This window comes from Protopterus annectens, chromosome 8.part0 (assembly GCF_019279795.1).
Source record: "Protopterus annectens isolate FY-2018-M chromosome 8.part0, PAN1.0, whole genome shotgun sequence".
NCBI lineage: Eukaryota > Metazoa > Chordata > Ceratodontiformes > Protopteridae > Protopterus > Protopterus annectens.
The window spans coordinates 105,976,181-105,988,919 of NC_056741.1; the positions used below are offsets into that span (position 1 = coordinate 105,976,181).

At 41.5% G+C, this 12,739-nt stretch overlaps 1 protein-coding gene across 1 annotated transcript in view; it reads left to right on the forward strand.

The window, feature by feature from the left end:
- LOC122807977 (C-type lectin domain family 10 member A-like) overlaps positions 1-12,739 on the forward strand; it is a 129,490-nt gene that overhangs the window by 99,614 nt on the left and 17,137 nt on the right. The gene's annotated exons all lie outside the window — the stretch shown is intronic.

Here is a 12,739-nt window from a genome sequence, read left to right on the forward strand (position 1 = left end):
GTATTAGTTGCTTATTATTTTGAATGTTTTCACAATACTACTATGCCTATGTGTGTATATATATGGCATTCCTAGATATGCTCAGAATATATTGCTAGTGTTGCACTTCTTTCTCAGCCTAACAGTCAACTCATGAATTATTCAAGGATATGGATTGTACCTAACATATCCATTGGCTGGGTAATAATATAAGTATACTACTGGATTGCTGGTAGCATTCTTTGCTTTTTTCCTCTCACTGAAGAAGGCAGTAGCCGAAACTAGTCTGAGAGATTTGATTCAAGTAATTTTGGACATTATTAAGTCCTAGTTTAACTTTGTCTAATAATACTACGTGAAACTTACTATGCTGGCCTCTATTGTTTGATTTGCACTTGTAACATTGCCTCAAGATTCCCAGATTCACCAGCTGGACCGGAGAGGAGATTGACAACTGACCTTTGGACATGCTAGAATAGTATTGGGAATTCCTTTATAATTGAAAAAAAGGGCAATGGAGAACAAGGTACTCAAGGGGAGTTTGTGAGGGTGTAGTGCTTTTAATTTTTTAGTGCTGACATATAATTGCTTTAGTGAGCAAGTGCCAGGTAACTTAAATGCAATGTGTTACAGGTAACTTAAATGCAAAAACAACAAACAGTAACTCTCTTTCAAGTGAAACAAGGAAATAGGTACAGTAAGCAATGCAGATATCACTAGGGATTCACAGAAGTGCTAAAAGGCAGTGTTTTATGTGGAATTAGCATTTCAGGGAAATAAACAAACAACAAGCATACAAACAAAGCTAGATTCAGCAGGCCTGGATCTAGTCTATGCTACAGCAAACAAGGTGTACCAATTTCAGTAAGAAACAGTTAGAATATGCAGACACTATAAGCCTTTAACCAGAAATTCCCAGCTCAGAAGGGCAGAGTCCAGCCTCTCCTCCCACAAGAGTACAGACCGCGATCCTTCTTAATGTAAAATAACTGGCCTGAAGCCCAAGTACTTAAACCAGAACTAATACACTTTTAGAATAACAGACACTGAGCCCTCAATCAGCAGTTCCCAACTTAGAAGGATGTAAGCTACCTGTCCTGCCACCACAGTGCAGGCCACAAACCTTCCTAATGTAAAACAACTGGTCTGAAGCCCAAGTGCTTAATTCAAAAGACTTAGAAATGATGGCAACACTTTAATCAAGTTACTACCAAGCAGTAATAAATACAACTGAATACTTTAAAGAATGCCTGGATTAGTGCTCAAGTTATACAAACAAAGCTAGATTCAGCAGGCCTGGATCTAGTCTATGCCACAGCAAACAAGGTGTACCAATTTCAGTAAGAAGCAGTTCAAATATGCAGGCACTATAAGCCTTTAACCAGAAATTCCTAGCTCAGAAGGACAGAGTCCAGCCTCTCCTCCCACAAGAGTGCAGAACACGAATCCTCTTAATGTAAAATAACTGGCCTCAAGCCCAAGTGCTTAAACCAGAATTAATACACTTTTAGAATAATAGACACTGAGCCCTCAATCAGCAGTTCCCAACTTAGAAGGATGTAAGCTACCTGTTCTGCCACTACAGTGCAGATCACAAACCTTCTTAATGTAAAACTGGTCTGAAGCCCAGGTGCTTAAACTAAAAGGCTTAGAATGAGTTACACCAAGCAGTAATAAATACAATTGATTACTTTTAAGATGATGCAAAAGCAAAATAAAGTAGGAAAAAACACAAATGCAGTAAAAGCAGATACATTTTTTTTTTTAAGTGGAAAGAGAGAAAGGAAAGAGAGAAAGGAGTAGCAGAAACTAAGCTGATTGGCCTTATCAAATGTTCTCCCTGTTCTGGGTAGAATGAGGTAATGACACTAGACTGGGAGGAGGGTCCCAGATCAAATTTACACTAGGAGCGGGCAACTGCAAAGCCGCCAACTATAAAAACACTATACCAACAGGCAGGGAGGGTGGGAAACAAACTGCAGAAATGTTACTCACAGCTAAAAAGCAGCAGTGAGCCTTTAAATGAAAGTTTTAAACAGCTAAAGGAGCCTCTAGAAAAAAGAGTTCAACTGCAACAAGTTATCATAAACAAACAACCCAACAGATGCTTAATAAATGTGGACAATTTCCAGTTAATACCTCACACACAGTGAAACTAGCTAGAAAAAATACACGGTACACAAAGTGCTATAAATAACAAAGAAATAAAGAACAAAATAAACAAAAAACAGGATACTTAATGTTATATATTATAGCTCCGAGTTTGCTGAGTGTCCTTCCTTCGATTAGGCCAGTATTCAAAAGCCGAATGGTGACAGGTGCAAGCCGTCTCTAGCGAAGCAGCGTGGCTTGTCAAGCATGTCATTCCAGGCTGACAAGACACTGGATCCCCTTTGAATGACACCAGAAGCTTAGCCAATTGTTGAAATTGATAATGTTTTCTCTATACTGTGGTATCATACTTGGTGAGGCAGGATGCTACTCAGAGTCAGAGTCATACCGGCCTGGGCTATATGATCAGAGAGATCCTCCATGTCTCTTTTCATGTAGTCCAGGAAGGTATGCCTCAGGTCATCCTCACCAACATGGACAATGACAGAGTCATATTTGTACTTGTTCTGGAGTGACCTGAGTGCTTGTGTTATGTGGTGGATCCTGGCACCCGACAGGCAGCTAACAGTAACCTTCTCCTTGTTCTGCCTAGTGAGTGGGACGTCAGTGTACCTGACTATAGAGTCACCTATTACTAGTGTGTTGGGTGTGTTATTTTGCCTTAAGGGCTGTGATTGTGTGGCACACTGGTTTTGTGAAGTATGTGTTTCATGGTTTGTGTTGGGTGACGGAGGCTACTTGGATGTCTGCTTTGGAGGTCTCTGTTGCTTCTGCAGATTTTTATTTAGAGCCTCTGAGTATGTTTTCATGTCTTTATGTGTGTTTTTTGCCTGTGCTTTTTTCATAGGTCTATGTGAGACTGGTGGCGTGATGCAAGTAATCCCCTTCTCCTCTTGACTGCCTGGTCCAGTCCTGGGTTGAGAGAGCTTAGCCTCCAGTTTGGCTGTATAATTGCATCTCTTGCATGTATTAGTGTTTGGTGGAAGGAGGAGAGGGCTGTCTGTGTACATGAGGCAATTGTAACATTGCCTCAAAATGTCCAGATTCACCTGTTGGACCGTAGAGTACAGCTGAAACTGCCCTTTGGACATGCCTGGATAGGTACAGTGAATTGTTTTACTGATTGGCTGGTAAGGTCGAATAGAGAGCCTTGTCCTTCTCTACAGTATGGGGGGGGGGGGGGCCCTAGTGCTAAGGTTTATTAGTGCTTGCTATGAGTTTTGAGCAAGTGCCGGTATGAGAAGTGAATGGTCTGAGTGCTTAAGTTGAAAGTTTGTCTAATTCAAAGCGAAAAATTGAAGAGTAGACTTTGTGGAGCTGGGAATAATTATACGCTAGCTAACCAGCACTGCCCAGCGTGCAAAACTGTGCAAATGCAGGTTTTATAGCAGGGAAATGAAAGAGGTAGAAATTAGCCCAAAATGGCCAATAAACTATTAGTTTCTGGGCTAAAACCACTCCTCCAGGGACAGATAGGCTGCTCAAAGCTCCTTCTCTCACAGTGAACAGAGAAACTTTCTTCTATCCAAGTAAGGTATGGGCAAACACAGAAACTTGTAACACAGCCCTGAATTCAGCACTAACCTGACAACTGGACTATACTAACTTAGAGAGGTGGGAAAACAAGTATATATTTTTTTGTTTTTTTCAGAAAATAAAGCAGATACAAAAAAAAAAAAAAAAAAAAAAAAAAAAAACATTTTAAAGGCACATAAATGGCTATCACACTTGAGTGTGTAGCCTACAACAGTTAAACAGGTAATTTATTTATTTATTTATTTGAAGTTTTGTTTTCCAGGATAGTCCATTGGGCCAGAAGAGCCCATTTTCAATGGACACATGGGGAGAAAAGCTCCACAGTATACAATGAATAAAATAACAATAGTTCATTAGTATAAAATAACAATAGTACAGATAAAAATGCTATCTGAAGGTGCAATTTAGTAAGATGCAAAAACAGAATTAAAGGATCTCTAAGTGAATGTTTACAATATTTACAAATACGTAATTCCTATGATTGCAAATGCATACAACTATAAGAAGATATTTACAGAATGAGTATTTCTCCTGAGGACAATATGAAGGATGAGGAAGAGACAGACTTGGGTATATGGGGTAAGGGAGAGATGAGTTTACGGAAGAAGGGGAGTAAGGAAGGAAGTGGGGAGAAAGATAGTATAGAGAAAGGATGGGGAAGAAGACAGAGAATGGGGCTATGAAATAGGTGTGTTACTGGGGAATTCATGTGGGATGGGAACAGGAGCATTCCCAGAGGGATGTCAGGTAAGAATGAAGCAAGGTTTTGAAAGTAGAGAGGCTGCTAGTGGTGTGAAGGTGAAGTGGCAGGGAGTTCCAGAGATGTGCTAAGGAGAAGGATAGTAGAAATTTGTCAGGTGGGTGTGCAGGCTTATGCAGTTCGATCAGATTTTGGGTATTGGTTCTTAGGAGTCTGTTGAGAATGTGAATTTCAAAGGTTGAGGCAAGGGAGGGGCAAAGCGAGGGATTAAAGATGAGTTTGTGGGTGTGTATAAGTTGAATGTAGGTGAGGTAATTGGGCAACTCTAGCCAATTTAGTTTGTGGAGGGCAGTACAGTGATGGGTGGAATATCTGTATCCAGTGGCGAATTTGGAGATTTTGTTGTAATAGCAAGAGATTTTTGTCTTTAGGGAAGATTGTAAGTTAGTTAGGAGTAGGGCACCATAAAGGAGAGAAGGGATAAGATATGTGGTAGAGAGAACAAGCCTGGTAGAGGGGGTGAGGTAGCGATTGTGGCGGTAGAGCATGCCTAGTTTCTGGTCATTTTTTTTTTTATATTTGTGTGGAGGTGGGTATCAAACTTGAGCTGATCATCAATAAGTACTCCAAGCGGTTTTGCATTGGATATTATTTAAAGACAAGTATTATTCTTACTGATGATGGAGAAAGAGTTTTTGTCAAATATTGTGGTTTTTGAGGGAGTGAATATCATGAGTTTGGTTTTTGATGCATTGAGTGCCAGATGGTTCTCTAGCATCCATTGCTCAGTGGAGGAGAAGGCATCTTGTGTTATTTTTATGAGTGTGGAGATGGAGGTGTCAGAGCAGAGGATTGTTGAGTCATCAGCTTATTGGATAATGTTTGCATTAGGGATGGTGCAGTGAATTTCATTGATGAAAATATTGAACAGTAGGGGACCTAGTATGGAACCCTGGGGTACACCAGTGGGAGTGTTGAGGAATGGGGAGAAGGCATTTTTCAATTTGACGGCTTGCTGCTGGTAAACCAGTTGATAGAGGAAGGAGAAAGATTTAGGTTAGAGAGTTTAGATAGGAGAAGGTTATGAGAGATAGTATCAAAGGCCCTAGAAAGATCAAGAAGGAGGGTAGGCACAGTTAGTCCAGAATCATGGGCTTTATTCACTGTTTCGAGGAAGGAGAGGAGGGCGATAGTGGTGCTATGGCAAGGTCTGAATCCATGTTGTGTGGGAGTTAGCAGATGGTTGTGTATGAGATATGGCAAAAGTTGTAGATGGATACACTTTTCAAGAAGTTTTGAGATGGGTGATAAGATAGCTATAGGTCGGAAATTAGAGATATTATATTTGTTACCCCCTTTGCGAAGGAAAATAATAAAGGCCTTTTTCCAGAGTTGGGGTACATGGCCTTCTTGGATTGATCGATTTATAAGAATGCAGATGGGGAAGGCAATGGCATGGGCAGCTGTCTTTAGGAAGTAGGAAGGAATGTTGTCAGGGGCATTGGAGCATGGTTTTAAGTTCTGGAGGAGTTTTTTATAGTTGATATGGGGATGGATTTTATAGAGAATGGAGGAGGTTGGGAGGTGGGGGTATTTGAGTAGGAAGAAATAGGGGAAGGTAGAGGAGAGGATGTAGGGTTGTTTGTGAAGGATGATGTTAGTTTGATTATTGAGTCAATGAAGAAAGAGTTGAAATGGATGGCTTAGTCCTTGTCGGGGGTATTGGGTCTGGGCCAGGGTTTTCCTTTCTACCAGGGTTAAAGAGGGAGGTGATACCATCCCAGAATTTTTTTGGGTTTGTCTTATCGTTGTTTTGGAGTGAGGAGAAGTAGGATTTATGGTCTAAAGAAATAAGTTTTTTAACTCTGTTATGAAGTATTCTGTATTCATTTAGGGAAATGGGAGTTTTATGTTCATGGTGATGGTTTAGTGGTTTGTCTCGGAGGTGCATGACAACTAAGGTATCTTTGCTTAGCCAAGGGACAGTGTTACTTTTAATCCTTCTTGTTTTTAGTGGGGCAACAGTATCTAAAAGGTTTATAAATAAAAGATCTGGATCAAAGCTCCAGAGAGCACCCCTGCACTACCAGGCTATAACTCATACCACACTTTTCGGCCAAGTAACCTGGACCGGAACACCAAAGGCGGAGGTGTGTCCATATTCATTAAGGATATCCACACCTCCAGGCTAGTTGCTCAGCATAATGCAGCCAAGGTTATTCAAGTGCAACTAACTCTGGGCAAAACTGCAATCTAAATTGTAGCTTGCTACAGAACACCCACCATGCCCCAGGATTCCCACTCCTCTTTTCTTGATATACTGGAAAATATTAGGGGTCAACCAAACACCCTAATAATGGGTGATTTCAACTACCCCACCATTAACTGGGAAAACTACTCATGTACAAACTCCTTCATTCAACGCATTCTGGAATTCATAAACTTATCCACATCCCCACCAGGGGCAACAAAATCCTAGATCTAGTCATTACCAATATGAGTGACCGATGTTCCACACCTGAAGTCAACGCCTCATTGGTCCGATCCAACCATAAGTTAATTACCCTAGATATCCACATCCTGCCTCCACCCCCATTAAGGAAACCATGGTAAAAAATTTCTCCAAAGCCAACTTCATGCTTCTTAAGACAGAAGTGGTGAACTTCATGACACCCATGCAGATGGACAATACAGTTACAACTACTGAATCCTACACAATTGCACTTTATAAGCACTTACATGAGTGCATGAATCGTGCTATCCCAAAGAGAACCAAGACGCTATCCTCCAAAAAAAGGAAGCCAATCTGGTGGCCCCCTGCCATAAACAAACTGTACAACAGAAGGAAGAAACTCTTGCAAATGAGAGTAAAATCTCACGAGTGGAGAAGCTCCCTGGTCAGCCTCAGTAAGAAGCTATGATCCCTGATAAAATCCTCCAAAGCTAGTTATGAAAACAAAATCACAACTGATTCTAAAGACAACCACAAGGCATTTTATAGCTATGTCAAGAATCTCAATGGCAACACTCAGATCTCCTCTGAGTTACAGCACAATGGCACTAAATATACAGACCCAAATGATATTGCCAACATCCTGGCAGATAGGTTCAGTGCTAACTTTACCCCCTCTCATCCCCTAAAGAGCCCATCTCTATACCAGAAGAATGCAAAGTTCCTGTAATCATGGCTGCACAGGTAAAAAACACACTCTCTAAAGCCAAATTACACAGCATCCATGGGACCAGACAACATCCCAGGCTGCGTTCTACATAAACTACAGAACAATTTGGCACCCCACCTAAGTACCATGTTCAATCATACTCTCACCTCAGGCTTTGTGCCTGCTGAATGGTGCACAGCAACGGTTATCCCACTCCACAAGGGGGAAGCCACCACGGACCCCAGGAACTACCGCCCCATTAGCCTGATGAGCCTGGTCTGCAAGGCCATTGAACGTATCATCATGGAACTTATAAACAAAGACATTCGTAATCTCCAAACTCTGGATCCCACCCAGTTCGGGTTTGTAAAAGGGAGATCATGTCTCCTAAACCTGATAGACTTCTTTGAAGCAGTCACCAAAGCCATAGACAAGGGTAAGATGGTTCACACAGCCTATCTTGATCTTGCCAAGGCTTTCAATACCATCCCCCACTCTGGAATTATAGATAAGCTCACTAAACTAGGCATAAATCCCTATGTCACAAGATGGGTTGCCAAATGGCTCACTGACAGAACCCACACTGTGAAAGTAGCAGACTCCAAATCCGACTTCAGATCAGTGACAAGTGAAGTACCACAACGTTCAGTCCTGGGTCCTGTCCTGTTTGATATCTACTTCTCTGAAGTACAGGCTAACACAGAATGTCTTTGGCTAATGAAGTTCACAAATGACTGCAAACTAGGAGCCATAATCAAAACTCCTAACGATGTGGACATCCTACAAAAGGGCCTCACTGAGACAGATGCCTGGTGTCAAAGCTATGGCCTCAAGCTCAATGTGAAAAAGTGCATTGTCATCTCCTTTGGTAAAAACTCTGTACCCATGAACTACAACATAGGTGATAGTATACTTAACAGCAAAAGTGTGATAAGAGACCTTGGGACACAGGTGGACAGTAGTCTCTCCTTTGATAATCACATCGCCACAGTAGTCAGGAAATCTTTCTACATGGCACACTTCATCACAAAAGGTTTCTCATCCAGAAAAAAAGAGGTCATTGTTCCCCTCTACTCATCACTCATTAGACCCATTATAGAGTACAATGTCCCTTTTGGTATGTACCTCACAAGACATCTACAACTGGAAAGGCCGCAAAAATACCCCACAAAGAGGATTACTGGCCTCAAATAGATGCCCTACGCAGACCGTCTCAAAAAACTCCAGCTTTACTCAGTCGCATATCGCCTACTCAGAGGTGATCTCTGCCTAACATACAAAGCTATGTGAAACCCAGAGCTGTTGGACATGCTCCACTTAAAGAAATCCCAATCTCTCCGAGCTACACGCTCTAGGGACCCAAACCTTGTCACCACAATAAACAGAACATGCCGGAGGGATAGATTCCTGTTCCAGAGACTTCCCATACTCTGGAATAAACTACCTATCTATGTCAAACAAAGCTCCTCATTAGCACTCTTCAAGAAAAATCTTGATGATTGGATGGGAAATAGGAAATTCACCCCGGGGATCACCTCTGTGGCTCTGCTCGACAGGGGCACAGGAAAATAATTTTCGTGGGTGGCAAAAGCCAGAGTATCTTTTTGGCTGGGCTTGTATAGGCCCCAGGGCTGATAGCCTAGTGCCTACCTATTAACATATGTGGTGTTGAAGTAGGTGATGGGATTTTCTAGGGGGGAGAGAAATGTTTCAGTGTGTTGGAGAAAGTGGAGGGGTTGAAGTGTTTTAGGGAGCGTGTGGAGATGTAGGTAGGAGAGAGTTGAAGGGAGGGGGAGTGACGATGAGCAAAAGTGGGATAGTGGTCACTGAGGGAGTCAGAGAGGGTACCACAACTGGATATATAATGAGGGTGAGAGACCAGAATCCAATCAAGGGTGCTACCAGAGGAGTGATCTTTGGTAGGTCTGGTAGTGGTGTTGATTAGCTGATTGAAGTTGTAGAGGTTTATATTCAGGGGATTTGTGGGAGATTGAATGCTGGTCCAGTTAATGTTTGTGTCGCCAAGGATTATAGTCTCATTGGTTATGTTAAACACACAAACGACTTTGTTAAAGTGCAGACAGTAAAATAAGTACAATATGTAGCTGAAACAAGCTTTTTAAATCACAGAAACTCTAGAAAATCAGAGTTTTAGGCAGAATTAGCTAAAGGCAGCAAGAAGATGCAGAAATCTTATACTTAATCACTCCAAAGTCTCTATTTTGTCTCTCTGCTGCTGTAGAACTCTGCAGGGCACTAGGCAGGAGCTTGCTGAGCTTTATACTAGCACAAAAACTTTGCAAATGCAGGTTTTATAGCAGGGAAATAAAAGAGATAGAAATTAGCCCAAAATGGCTAATAAACTACTAATTTCTTGGCTGAAACCACTCATCCAGGGTCAGATAGGCTGCTCAAAGCTCCCTCTCTCACACTGAATAGAGAAACTTCCTTCTATCCAAGTAAGGTATGGGCAAACACAGAAACTTGTAACACAGCCCTAAATTCAGCACTAACCTGAAAACTGGACTATACTAGCTTAGAAAGGCAGGAAAACAAGTATATCTTTTTTTTTTTTTTTTTCAGAAAATAAAGCAGATACAATCAAAACACTTTAAATGTGCAGAAATGGCTATCATACTTGAGTGTGTAGCCTACAACAGTTAAACAGGTAATTTAAACACAAAAATGATTTTTTTAAAGTGCAGGCAGTAAAATAAGTACAATATGTAGCTGAAACAATCTTTTTAAGTCACAGAAACTCTAGACAATTGGCATTTTACGTGGAATTAGCTAAAGGCAGCAAGAAAATGCAGAACAATTATACTTAATCACTCCAAAGTCTCTCTTTTGTCTCTCTGCTGCTGTAGAACTCTGCAGGGCACCAGGCAGGAGCTTGCTGAGCTGTATACTAGCCCAAAAACCTTGCAAATGTGGGTTTTATAGCAGGGAAATTAAAGAGATAGAAATTAGCCCAAAATGGCCATTAAACTACTAATTTCTGGGCTGAAACCACTCCTCCAAGGACAGATAGGCTGTTCAAAGCTCCCTCTCTCACAGTGAACAGAGAAACTTCCTTCTATCCAAGTAAGGTATGGGCAAACACAGAAACTTGTAACACAGCCCTGAATTCAGCACTAAGCTGAAAACTGAACTATACTAGCTTAGAAAGGCAGGAAAACAAGTATTTTTTTTCAGAATATAAAGCAGATACAATCAAAACAACACTTTAAATGCACAGAAATAGCTATCACACTTGAGTGTGTGGCCTACAACAGTTAAACAGGTAATTTAAACACAAAAACAATGTTGTTAAAGTGCAGGCAGTAAAATAAGTGCAATATGTAGATGAAACAAGTTTTTAAATCACAGAAACTCTAGAAAATCGGTGTTTTAGGCGGAATTAGCTAAAGGCAGCAAGAAAAATGCAGAAAAATGATACTTTATTACTCCAAAGTCTCTCTTTTGTCTCTCTCTGCTGCTGTAGAACTCTGCAGGGCTCCAGGCAGGAGCTTGCTGAGCTGTATACTGCTGTATATGCCCTCTAAGAATTGTTCACATAGGTTCATAGGAGGTTACTAGTCTAGAGGAGGTTACTAATTGGCATGTTCATCCCAAGAAATCCTGAATATCCTTATTAGATGGACATAATTTTCTGAACGAGTCTATGGTCAACACCGGCTACCCCTCTCCATGAGACATTAGTACCAAGCCCGGGGTGAATGCATGGTCTCCCATCCATTTGTCTAGGTTGTGCCTGAATAGGGTCAGTGAGGATCTCTGCTTCATGTGATTTGGAAGTTTATTCCAGAGGAGTGGCTGTTTCTGGGAGATATATCTGTCTCTCAAGCATGTTCTGTTAATGTCACAGGGTAGGTTAAGATCCCTACAGCGAGTGAATCTTGTGACATTTGATTTGTGGATGTGCAGCATTTCCATCAGAGGAGGGTCAGAGACTGGCCTGTAGACTAGGCACAAGTCACCTCTCAGCAGGGCTTTCAGTCTCTCCATGTACATCATGGCATGGTTTGGAGGCCCTGTATTTTCTTAGTGAGAAACCCCTGTGGTCTCTGTAGCTGGTGATTGAGGTACAGGCAAAAGGGTGCATTGCACTCTCAATGGTTTGATGAGAGTCCAGTACATTGTTGTTATAATATTTTCAGACCTGGATGCAATGCCCTTACTTATGAGGTACAACAATGTAGAAGACTTTCCTTACCACTGTGGAAACTTGGTGGTCAAAGTTCAGATTGCTATCTACTTGTTTTCCCAGGTCTCATGTCACTGGGTTTGAGCTTAGGGGAGGTGTTGTCAATACTGTAATTAGTTAGGGATTCCAATTTGTCAAAGGCAACAATATTGGCACTTTTTTGTGTTTAGCTTTAGTCTGTGGATTTGGCACCAATATTTTGTCTGTGTTAGCCCCTCCTGTAATATGTTAACATCACTGGGAGACTCAGTAATTGCACCCAATTAGCAATCACCACCAAACTAGGTATAACAAAGGCTTTCTACTTTTGCCTGGACTTCCGAGAAATAGATTCTAAGCAGTCAAGGTTCCAGCAGAGATCCTTGTAGTACGCCCGTGGTGATGCGCCTACTGGTAGAGGTTGAGTCAACAACTTTGACAGTATGTGTTCTGCTGGTCAGCCAAAAGACATAAGGCTTAATCCTCAGCTGGGAGAGTTTCTCAGTGATACTTCAGTGGAGGGTATTATGACAAAAGCCTTGGCAAGGTCAAGATAGGCAATATGCGCTGTCTTACCCTCATTCAGGGCTTTGGTGACTTTCTTAAAAGAATTCTACTAGATTTAATAAGTGCAGGATCAACCTTTAATGAAGCCAAATTGGGTTCAGTCTAGGGTTTGAAGGTCTCTTATGTCCTTGTTGATAAAGTCAATGATGATTCTTTCTATGGCCATACAGATGAGTCTGGTTACACTTATGGGTCTATAGTTCCTGGAGTAAGTTTATGGCCTCCCTTTGTGCAAGGGGATTACTGTTGCTGTTTCCACTCTGCTGCAACCAAGCCCATTCTAAGGCTATGTTTAAAGAGGACATAAGTGGGTCTGCTATATCCTATTTTAAAATGTTTAGTAAGCAATCTGAGATGTTACCTGGTATCAGTGAATCCATTGTTTTAGCCTTGGAGAGCACAGATATGACCTGATCTCTAGAGATACTAGACAGACGGCTGGTGTCAGGTATGCTTTGGGGTATGGCCAGTGAGGCCAGAGGGATGAAGTTTGCATCA